Source organism: Saccopteryx bilineata, chromosome 1 (genome assembly GCF_036850765.1).
Source record: "Saccopteryx bilineata isolate mSacBil1 chromosome 1, mSacBil1_pri_phased_curated, whole genome shotgun sequence".
Classification (NCBI taxonomy): domain Eukaryota; kingdom Metazoa; phylum Chordata; class Mammalia; order Chiroptera; family Emballonuridae; genus Saccopteryx; species Saccopteryx bilineata.
The window spans coordinates 105,256,186-105,268,280 of NC_089490.1; the positions used below are offsets into that span (position 1 = coordinate 105,256,186).

The 12,095-nt window shown below is 45.1% G+C and overlaps 1 pseudogene; it reads right to left on the minus strand.

Moving 5' to 3' along the window:
- Positions 1 to 12,095, minus strand: part of LOC136319273 (putative tetratricopeptide repeat protein 41) — a 55,409-nt pseudogene that overhangs the window by 7,768 nt on the left and 35,546 nt on the right.

Here is a 12,095-nt window from a genome sequence, read left to right on the forward strand (position 1 = left end):
GCATCGCCCCCTGGTGGGCAGAGCATCGCCCCTGGTGGGCGTGCCGGGTGGATCCCGGTCGGACGCATGCGGGAGTCTGTCTGACTGTCTCTCCCCGTTTCCAGCTTCAGAAAAAAAAAAAAAAAAAAAAAAACAGAGTCTGTCTATATCACTTGTCTTACTTTTAGGTTTAAGGGACCTCCCGCTGTAGAAAAGAGGTCTCTGGCTCAGCCCAGCACTCTAAAATCAAATGAGGAGAAAAGGACTGACTCACCCTACTGAAAGTCACCCACTATAGAGCCTTTGTTTAATTTCTTCCTTCCACGTTTGACTGAGATGGTTGGCATTTCTTTTTATTTTTTAAAGAACCCCAGGAAGAGGGAAGTCACATAATGTTCATCTACTGTGCTTCATCTAAAATAATGCAGAACTCTCAGCTTGAGTTAAGAGAACATGAAAATCTGCCTTTCTGGTTTGGTTTGGTTTTCCTCCCACGGAAATGATTTCTCAACAGGCAAATTTAAACAGTTACTAGAGAAGGAGAATAATAAGACCACTGTGCCAGAGGTAGCTTGGAACATAGACCACAAAAGCCCTCGATTTGTATGAAAATCTCCAGAATTAAGATTTTGATTAGTAAAGATTTGTTCCTGAAACTGAATCGCAGCTGAGATGAGATGAGCTATAAAGGGCCTATGTAACAGAAAGAGATTTTATTTTTTAGTAAGTGCCTCACAAAGCTGTGATCAGAAGAAACAAGATTTAGGATTTAACAACTTCTCACAAATCCATCATTTTAATACATGCTTACTATAATCACATGCATAGAAATGTTACATTATAATTAAATGTATAATTAAAATCTGCATTATCATAGCCAGAAAAGCCTACTATGTGCCTACCCCTTGGAGGACTGAACTGTTTCCTACATGTTGGTCTAATGTAATAACACAAGACTAAGGGAGGTGCTGAGGTTTTTCAAGGCAGCAATTCTGTCGTTAATCAATAATCCAAACCAAATTCTGAAAAATCAACTAAAGATGATTGCTTTCAATTGGTTAAAATACAATTTAGGCCATTTCTTTCCATGTTATTAGCCTGGAGCACAGCCAACATGTCTGTTTGAATACCCAGGCACATTGTGTAAACACCCAGAAAGAACCTATTTCTCCACCTCCTCATTGCCAGAAACCATTTGTTTTGATGCTTTGTAAAGGTAAAGAATAAATCACAAGGTCCCTGCTCAGTCTGTCTGAGAAGTCAAAATACTCATATGGGAAAGAAGTAGAAAATGAGTGTCATAAAACGGTCCTTCCAGCTCTTTTGTGACTCCATATTCAAAACATTATTTCAGCATATTTATTAGAACTCTCTTATGTGACTCAAGATGCGCCTCTAGGGTATGTGGATTATTTTCAGCTAAAGGCAACTGAGATCTTCAGACTCAAGAGAAACTTCTGCATCCCCCCTCCCCTTACCTACCTAAAAGAACTTGAATTAGGGGCCTTGTCCATAACCAGAGATTATCAGAGATAACCTTTCTGACTTATCTATAGGGCAGGCCTGCTGCTCTTCTTAGCATCCAGCAACGACCTTATTCCCCTTTGAAGCCTGAAGGCACTTACAGAAAATGAGATTTCTTGTGTAGCCCAGTGAAAGAAATGAACAAAACCACCCAAGGGCTCAGGGGTCTCTATTTGGCACAGCAGTAACTCGCTCAGCAGAGGCACTGCCTCGGGACACACACCTCTGGCTGCCCCCACCTGACTCTCTAGCCGTGACCTATCTCCAGTTTTACTGTCCGAGCACAGTTTGCAGCCTCCAATTCAACTCTTCATTCTCCCCTATTCCCAAGTTTGGCGGCAACATGCCAGGCAAATGACAGAACACACTGAATGGCCACTATTTGCAGAACAAGTTAATGGCCTACTGGGCCAAGTGAGTACGGAGGCAGGAAAAGAAGGTCCAGCCTATCTGGTCCTGGCAATAGCAGAGCCAGGAGCGTAGCCTCGCCTCTCATGAGACCTCTGAAGAGTTCTTTAACAGTGACCATGGAAGACCGCCCTTACAATGTGAATAAATTCCACTGAATTGAGCTAGTACCAGTGAAGAAGAAACCAAACATTCACTATAAACCACAGGTAATAATATCAACATTCTGGTGGAAGAAACTCAAAGAAAGAACGGGAACCCCTCCCACGAAAGAGAGTAAACGGGAGTAACAGAAGCGACAAGCAGCAAAAGGAGTAGATGGACCCGAATTCCCCTCCTGATAAGACGTAAAGCCAGATTGTTAACTTCAACTTTTAACTTTACTTCCATTTTTTTCATTTTTTTGATTGATGAGAGAAAGAGAGAGAGAGGAAGAGAGAGAGAGAAACATCGATTTGTCATTCTACTTATTGATGCATTCATTGGTTGATTCTTGTATGTGCCCTGACCGGGGATCAAAACTGCAACCTTGGTGTATCAGGACAATGCTCTCTGGCCAGGGCATTTTAAGTTTTTAATTTTTATCTTTAATCAGAAAGTACCTTTAAATCTCTGGGCCAGGTCTGAGGCACTGAGTCCTAGTTCTATAAGTAATATCAAAGGTGGGCCCATGTGACAAGCCATTTGTTACTTCAGGTCACGTGCTAACGTCATGGGTATAAGTGTGAAAAGGCTATTCCTATACAGTGTCTTAAACAGACTTTAAGAAAGAACCTATACTGACAGGAGAGAAGTATGGTTTGGGCATGGTGCTCTGCCTACAAAAGAATGAGAAATAGGATGAAAAATACTTTTAAAAGATATCTGAATTTCTGATGGACTGAGTGTTTGTATCCTCCCTAAAATTCTTATGTTGAAATTATAAACCGTGAAATGATAAAAGGTGTGGCTTATAGAAGATGATTAGATCATAAGGGTGGGGCTCTCGTGAATATAATTAGTGCCCTTATTATAAAAGAGACTCCCAAATTGCTCTCAGCCCCTTCCTTCTACCATGTGAGAACTCATCAAGAAAACAACAATTTATGAGCCAGAGAAAGGTCCCCCACCTGAAAATGAATCTGCTGGTGCCTTGATCTTGGACTTCCCTACCTCTGAAACTGTGAGAAATCAATTTCTATTGTTTAAGCCACCTACTGTTGAAGCAGCTCAAGCAGACTAAAACAGTTTCCTAATGAGGGAAGGCAAATAGATAGCAAAAGACATTGAAAGCATGTGGAATGGTTGCTTGCTTCAGAAATGAAGACATCCTTTAAATAAGCAAAGTATGCAGATGAAACAATGGGAAAAGTTGCCTACTTCTAAAAGAGCTAGATCAGAGCAATAATCTAATTTACAATAAGTATCACTCAGGCTGACGCTCAGCTGCTTCCTGATGAGTGGACAGTTGGCCAGAGCACTCACAGTTTTCTTTATTTGTGTCACTTGTTTGTAATATTCAATTGCTTTCTTCCTTTGGAGTCTAGAAAAGAGAAATTTAATTCAAGTTTTGCATTGAAGAAGCATTGCCGTCGTTCATTCACTCAACAAACATTCACTGAATTCTGGCACTAGGGCTGGAGTGAAAACATGAGTAAGGCTAATCCTTGCCCTCAGAATTTCCTGAGGCAGGAGGAGAGACGGGAGAGTGGAAGAGAGGACTGATTGTTTAGGAAGGGCATTCAGCACAAACCTAGGGGTTTAAGACTTTACTATTGAAAAGTTTTTATTAAGAGAATGATGTGATCTAGTTTGCATTTTAGAAAATTCATCTGCCTGGATATATGGAGAATAAATTGAAGCAGGCAAGGCTATATAAAGGCAGTGAGGCCATTTAGTCCAGAGGAAAAATGAGGAGGGTCTGAGCTATTGCAGTGGCCACAGATCTGAAGAGAGATCTTCAAGGCACAGCGTCTCCTTGACTGTGGTGGTGCTGGTGCTGGAGCGTGGGCACCCACACGTGCAGTGGAGTGGCGTGGCCAGGAGCTGGGGCTCTAAAGGCAGGCAGGCGTGGTAGTGGCACGGTGGTTAGGCACAGAGGCTCTGCAGTCAGACCTCCCGGGTGCTAATCCTGCCTCTACCACCTCAGGGATGGGCAAGCATCTTCGTCTCTTAAACCCCAGTTTTCTCACACTGAAAATGAGGTCAACAGAGTTATTGTGATGATTAAATGAGAAAAACTGTATGGACTGTGTTTAACATGGTGACTGATAATAAATATCCTTAAGATGGATGGATGATTAGGACGATGCCCTGGTGTCTGCACTGAGTGAGACAGGAGAAGCATTTTGTCAGAAGAGGGGATGGATGTGTTCAGTCTTCAGACTGTCGACTCTAAAATGCCCAAATACTCTGGAATCACCCAATGGAGATGCCCAGTAGGTCAATGGACGCATGTGTGTGCAGCTGGTGACAGAGGTCTGAGGAGATGAGACGAGGAACCATCACCTTATAGAATGATGCCTGAAGCCCTAGCACAGGTGAGGTTTGAGATGTTAAGATTAAAACAAACACTTGACCTGTGGTGGCACAGTGGATAAAGTATCAAGCTGGAATACTGAGGTCACCAGTTCAAAACCCCAGGCTTGCCCAGTAAAGGCACATACAAGAAGCAACTACTATGAGTTGATGTTTCCTGCTTCTCCCTCTGATCTCTCTCTCCCTCTCCACTCTCTAAAAAATAAAGAAAGAAGAGAAAGAGAGAGAGAGAGAGAGAGAGAGAGAGAGGAAGGAAGGGAGGGAGGGAGGGAGGGAGGGAGGGAGGGAGGAAGGAAGGAAGGAAGGAAGGAAGGAAGGAAGGAAGGAAGGAGAGAGAAAGCAAGCACCACCACTGGACAAGAGTCAGGGAGAGGACGAGGAAACCCACAGAAGGAAGTGGAAAGGCATAACCAGAGAAGATATCCATGAAGGGGTGTGTCTCAGAAACCAGGGGGATAAATCAGCCCTCAGACACTTCAGCAAGAGGACCAACATAATGGAAGCGCAAAGGCACACTGAGGATGTTCCTGATGGCTTCCACAGGAGTGGAGAAAATGGAGTCGGTGAGAGTAGATGTCAAGTGACAGTAAATGAGAAGTGAGGAAGGACAGAAACTTGTCTATGAAGAGGATGCTGGTGAAAGACAATGGGAACAAATAGATACAAACCTAGAAGAGATGACATTTATTTCACTGACAATGTATTGCTGTTCCTCTTAAGACAGCTGTTCACTCTTCTCTGTCCCGCTTTTTTTTTCTACTTTTAGTTTTTAAATTTGAGCTCACTTATTCATCTCTATCATCCCATTCTACAAGGCCCTCAGGATCCCTTGGACCATTTCCATAGTGTGTCAGAGCTATCTCAAGGGGCCCTTGCCACCTGGACACATTCAACAGGTGAGTCCAGTTGCACAGCAAAACATCTTCCAATCTTAACCAAGGTGGAGGATATATGGTCACCAAAGAACAACCTTCAACAAGGAAAACGGCTTCTCAGTTGTTCCGGAAGACGGACCGCTGGCAACAAGGCCTGGGAAGAAGGCATCCGAGCACAGCAGGTCCTGACACAGAGGCCACCCTTGTGGAACGGCAACGTCCCTGAGTGTCTGTGACTCACGCCCCCCAGTCTCTGGCTTTACGGCGGGGCAGCCCCGGCAGGAGACATGACTCAGTGTGCCCGTGTTCAAATCTTTCTACGAGGCATGGGCTCTACTGTCAAGCTTTTCGCTTCTCTAAAGAAAGCCCTGCTCTCTGCTCACAGTGCTGGTCTTAAGAGAAACAAAAGGAGGCTTATACAGTGTCAAGTGCCTAAAAAAATTATCTTCTGAGGAGCGAAACAACACTATGAGCCCAAGTTACCAACTCTTCTGGTATGTGCCAGGCACTCTGCTCAGCTCTTTACACAAGGGCTCTCTAAGTCCTCACAATCCGCCTGCGAGGGAGGCACTATTACCACTCAAACTCTACCGAAGAGGAAATGGACGAGATACCAACATGTTTAGTACTGCCTCGTTCTCACTGTTCCTAACTGAACCCAGACGGCTGGACCCCAGAGCGCACCATCTCAGCACTACTATACAGCACCAGGAATTTCACCCTTAGACACGCCTTCATTTGGGCTACTCTTTTCAAGGTAAATACTCTGAGAGTATTGAAAGTTAGAGATTACCAACATCACATTCTTCCCGGGAGCAAGAGCAGGAAGAGGCCTGTTTTCTGGGGAGAGAGGAGAGGAACACTATCTCGGGAAAAGTGGAAAGCTCAAGTGAAAAAAGCAAGAGCGGAAATGGAGGGGAGGGAGAGAAGCTACAAACACAAACCTTCACGTCTTCACAACTGAACCTTGAGCTTCCCCGGCCATTTGCTGGGCTGGATTGGCTACAAAAGGGCATAAGCCAGGCTATAGGAAGAGTGTGACCTCTGTGGACTCACAAAGAACCTTCTCCCATACCAGTCTGTCAGGGGAAGCGGTCACACCTGACAGATGCTAACACTGATTACATCCGGTGGGTGATACCTACAGCCCTCCTTTAAACACAGACGCTGACAAAGAGTTTCTCCTTGAGCAAACTCTATTCAGGCTCATCTGAGCTGTTTCTGCACCAGGCCTCAAATTTCACCTTCTGAGTTCATCCCTGCATTGTCCAACCTGAATAAGAATCCTGCTAAGTCAGTCAGGCCATCCTCGCTGTCTGACCCCATCAGGTAGGCATCCAGTCACACTCCCCGTCCTCCACCCCAGGTGACGCTGCTCAGCCTGGTCTGCCTTCAGCAGTTCTCCTATTAGTCCATTTAGCCAGGAGCCCCTTGTGTTCCCCAGATGCCCTCCTTAGTAATGTTCTACCCACTGATACACCACCCCACTTTCCCTTGTATTCAGAGTTGATCTAATTTCTCTCCCCTTCTGCAAAATCCCTTTACAGTGGGCCCTACACCCATCACAAAGGGTTAGAACAGGGGTCCCCAAACTACGGCCCGCGGGCCACATGCGGCCCCCTGAGGCCATCTATCCAGCCCCTGCCGCACTTCAGAAGGGGCACCTCTTTCATTGGTGGTCAGTGAGAGGAGCCTAGTTCATATTGAAGTACTGGTCAGTTTGTTGGTTTAAATTTACTTGGTCTTTATTTTAAATATTGTATTTGTTCCCATTTTGTTTTTTGGGTTTTTTTACTTTAAAATAAGATATGTGCAGTGTGCATAGGGATTTATTCATAGTTTTTTTTTTATAGTCTGGCCCTCCAATGGTCTGAGGGACAGTGAACTGGCCCCCTGTGTAAAAAGTTTGGGGACCCCTGGGTTAGAATAATGGCTGCCTTACCTTTCTGTAAAAGTGTCACGAAGAATTTTGTCTCTAACAGCTTTAGCAATGCCTTGTGTGGGGAGCTGAGGAAAGCCCCACACCTCACAAGAAAGCAAGAGGACTTCCCCCGCCGGGAGAGGTAGCAGGAAAGCGTGACTGGAGACATTACAGGCTCTGGCCCAGGTCTTGCAGAAGAAAGACCAGCAGGCTGTGGGTACCACAGACAGCGTCTGAGGCCTGCAGAGGCCTGGAGTAGGTGCATCGTCCTCACAAGGCCTGTGAGTGACACTGGGAAACAGTCACCGTGACATCGTGCTCCTTTGTACTTTTCCTGCTGCTGCAACCTCTGCACCACTTGTGGGCTCAGAGCTCTTTGCAAACACATTATGGTCAGTGTCCCGACAAATCAATAGGGACAGAACTCTCAGGCATGGTGAGTCCCCCCAGGCTGGAACCAAAGAAGTAAGACACCCCTGACAGACGGCCCTAGACCTCCAAAGAAGTAAGACGCCCCTGACGGACGGCCCCAGACCTCCCTGACCCAGGCGAGGTTGGAGGGGGAGGGGAGACAATACACCACTGGACACACTCCACAGAAACCTGCCTTGCACTCTTTCTCAGTGGAATAATTAGTAAATCTGCTAAAAATTCCATAATTTCTCCAACTAAGATGCTTTTCTCCCCAAACAAACTTCTTCTGATATTTAAGCATTCTTGAAATTTTGTTTTTGCAAGGGAACTGTTTCCAGCAGCAAATCTGAAAATAAAACACATGTGCTACATTCATTGTGCTACCAAAAATGATTCTCCTAAACATCCTATATTGTGTATAGGAACATACTAAACAGCAGAGCTGTTCACAATAGCAGAGATTCAAGACCTTCAGCATGACTTATAAGAAAACGCTTGTACATCTTTATAAGAAACTAGAGCACTACGCCCAACCTCAGCACCACTGACATTATGGCTGGATAATTTGTTGTGGGGCCGTCCTGTGCATTGTAGGATATTAAGCAACATCTTGCCTTTTCCCACTAGATGCCAATAGCAAGCCCCCCAGTCGGGACAGCCAAAAAAAAAATATATATATATCTCCAGGTGTTGGCAAAGTTCCCATTGAGGGCAAGTTTGCCGTTGGTTGAGAACCACTGAGCCAGAGGATGGAAATACTTAAGTTGAGCATTTCTCAACCCAATCAGTGAGGTGAAAAACGGATTCATGAGTGTGAGTTAAGTATATTAATCATGACAATAAAAGCTAGTAAAGAAAACAGATTTTTTTTCAAGGAAAACATACCTGTTGCCCTGGCCGATGGCCCAGTTGGTTGGAGCATCATCCCTAAGTGCAGAGGTTGCCGCTTCCATCTCCAGCCAGGGACAGCCAGGAGCAGACCAGTATTCCTGTTCCTCTCCCTCTCGCTCTTCTGCTCAGTATTCCTGTTCCTCTCCCTCTCGCTCTTCTGCTCAGTATTCCTGTTCCTCTCCCTCTCGCTCTTCTGCTCAGTATTCCTATTCCTCTCCCTCTCGCTCTTCTGCTCAGTATTCCTGTTTCTCTCCCTCTCGCTCTTCTGCTCAGTATTCCTGTTCCTCTCCCTCTCGCTCTTCTGCTCAGTATTCCTGTTTCTCTCCCTCTCGCTCTTCTGCTCAGTATTCCTGTTCCTCTCCCTCTCGCTCTTCTGCTCAGTATTCCTGTTTCTCTCCCTCTCGCTCTTCTGCTCTTTCTCTCTAAAATCAATGCAATAATAACTTAGAAAAAAAGAAATACATGTTTACATGAGAACACCTTCTGTGCATTTCACGGTAGCCCGGTCGCAGGGGTGGCTGTCCAGGAAGCTGGAAAGTTCAGTAGCATGTTCCAAAACATGGCTTTCTGTTAAGTACTCCCCAGACGCGGACTCTGCCAGGTTGTTCAGGACTCTGCCTGCAGCGAAGAAATTTTGCCAAAAAGATGACACAGTTTTCTTTTCCATAAAAGAGCTAAGATGAAGGGGCCAACAACACACAATGGAGAAAAGAAAGCCTCTTCAACAAATGGTGTTGGGAAAACTGGAAAGCCACATGCAAAAGAATGAAACTCGACTACAGCCTGTCCCCGTGTACTAAAATTAATTCAAAATGGATCAAAGACCTAAATATAAGACCTGAAACAATAAAGTACATAGAAGAAGACATAGGTACTAAAATCATGGACCTGGGTTTTAAAGAACATTTTATGAACTTGACTCCAATGGCAAGAGAAGTGAAGGCAAAGATAAATGAATGGGACTACATCAGAATTAAAAGTTTTTGCTCAGCAAGAGAAACTGATATCAAAATAAACAGACAGCCAACTATATGGGAACTGATATTTTCAAACGACAGCTCAGATAAGGGCCTAATATCCAAAATTTACAAAGAACTCATAAAACTCAACAACAAACAAACAAGCAATCCAATAAAAAAATGGGAAGAGGACATGAACAGACACTTCTCCCAGGAAGAGATACAAATGGCCAACAGATATATGAAAAGATGCTCAGCTTCATTAGTTATTAGAGAAATGCAAATCAAAACTACAATGAGATACCACCTCACTCCTGTTAGATTAGCTATTATCAACAAGACGGGTAATAGCAAATGTTGGAGAGGCTGTGGAGAAAAAGGAACCCTCATTCACTGTTGGTGGGACTGTAAAGTAGTACAACCATTATGGAGGAAAGTATGGTGGTTCCTCAAAAAACTGCAATTAGAACTACCTTATGACCCAGCAATCCCTCTACTGGGTATATACCCCAAAACCTCAGAAACATTGATACGTGAAGACACATGTAGCCCCATGTTCATTGCAGCACTGTTCACAGTGGCCAAGACATGGAAACAACCAAAAAGCCCTTCAATAGAAGACTGGATAAAGAAGATGTGGCACATATACACTATGGAATACTACTCAGCCATAAGAAATGATGACATCAGATCATTTACAGCAAAATGGTGGGATCTTGATAACATTATAAGGAGTGAAATAAGTAAATCAGAAAAAAACAAGAACTACATGATTCCATACATTGGTGGAACATAAAAATGAGACTAAGAGACATGGACAAGAGTGTGGTGGTTACCAAGGGTGGGGGGGGGAGGGAGGACATGGGAGGGAGGGAGGGAGAGAGTTAGGGGGAGGGGGAGGGGCACAGAGAACTAGATAGAGGGTGACGGAGGACAATCTGACTTTGGGCGAGGGGTTTGCAACATAATTTGATGACAAAATAACCTAGACATGTTTTCTTTGAATATATGTACCCTGATTTATTAATGTCATCCCATTACCATTAATAAAAATTTATTAAAAAAAAAAAGAGCTAAGATGATAATAGGCAGAACATTTAATATCATTTCTTCATCATTGCCAATTCATTTTTATTTTTATTTTATTTATTTATTTTTTTTTTTTTGTATTTTTCTGAAGCTGGAAACGGGGAGAGACAGTCAGACAGACTCCCGCATGCGCCCAACCGGGATCCACCCGGCACGCCCACCAGGGGCGACGCTCTGCCCACCAGGGGGCGATGCTCTGCCCCTCCGGGGCGTTGCTCTGCGGCAACCAGAGCCACTCTAGCGCCTGAAGCAGAGGCCAAGGAGCCATCCCCAGCGCCCGGGCCATCTTTGCTCCAATGGAGCCTCGGCTGCAGGAGGGGAAGAGAGAGACAGAGAGGAAGGAGGGGGGGTGGAGAAGCAAATGGGCACTTCTCCTATGTGCCCTGGCCGGGAATCAAACCCGGGTCCCCCGCATGCCAGGCCGACGCTCTACCGCTGATGATTTTTATTTTTTACTAAATCAATTACCAACCTACACTGCATGGGGCTTGGTTTTCATAGAACGCAGTTGTGTGTACACAGCAGTTACCGGGCCAAAGAGCTAAGACAACAGATTGAAACTCAATTCTGAGTCTGTTTCACAAACGAGCAGGTCAGTCACAGACTGAGGACATAGATGCAGTAAAACCAGTCGTCACTGGGGTAACCGAGCCCGGAAAAGTGTGGCCAGTGCAGTCCTGTAGGAAGAAACAGTGAAACAATGTGGCCCTGCACAGCTGGGCACACAAATAAGCCCCGCAAACCCAATCCGCAAATAGTGGGTTCTGCTAGACCCTGACCGCTGGAGAACACCCCCTCTGCAGAGGCCCAGCGGTTTGCCCCTTTATTGAGGGTTACATGTTCTGACAATAATATAGACTTCTAAAGAGTAGAAAGTGTTTTCTAAGCCACGCTTTGTTAGGAAGAGAAAAAAACCATAATAATATTCCTAGAAGGTATTGTTACAGCATTACTCAAAGCAGCTTTAACTCTCGATGCTATGAAGCCAGTCTTAATTAAAAAGAACTACCATTAGGCCCTGGCCAGTTGGCTCAGTGGTAGAGCGTCGGCCTGGCGTGCAGAAGTCCCGGGTTCGATTCCCGGCCAGGGCACACAGGAGAAGCGCCCATCTGCTTCTCCACCCCTCCCCTCTCCTTCCTCTCTGTCTCTCTCTTCCTCTCCCGCAGCTGAGGCTCCACTGGAGCAAAAAGATGGCCCGAGGCACTGAGAAAGGCTCCTTGGCCTCTGCCCCAGGCGCTAGAGTGACTCTGGTCGCGGCAGAGCATCGCCCCCTGGTGGGCATGCCGGGTGGATCCCGGTCAGGCACATGCGGGAGTCTGTCTGTCTCTCCCCGTTTCCAGCTTCAGAAAAATACAAAAACAAAATAATAATAAAAAAACAAGTGGCTGTTGTTTAAAGTGGCTGAGTTATGAGTGGTTTTGACATAGCCATTTAAATCAAATATAAGTCCAGAGTCCTTTAGTTTAGGCTGACAGTCAGGGGTCAAAAATGCTTAATATCGCATTAACTGGACATTCC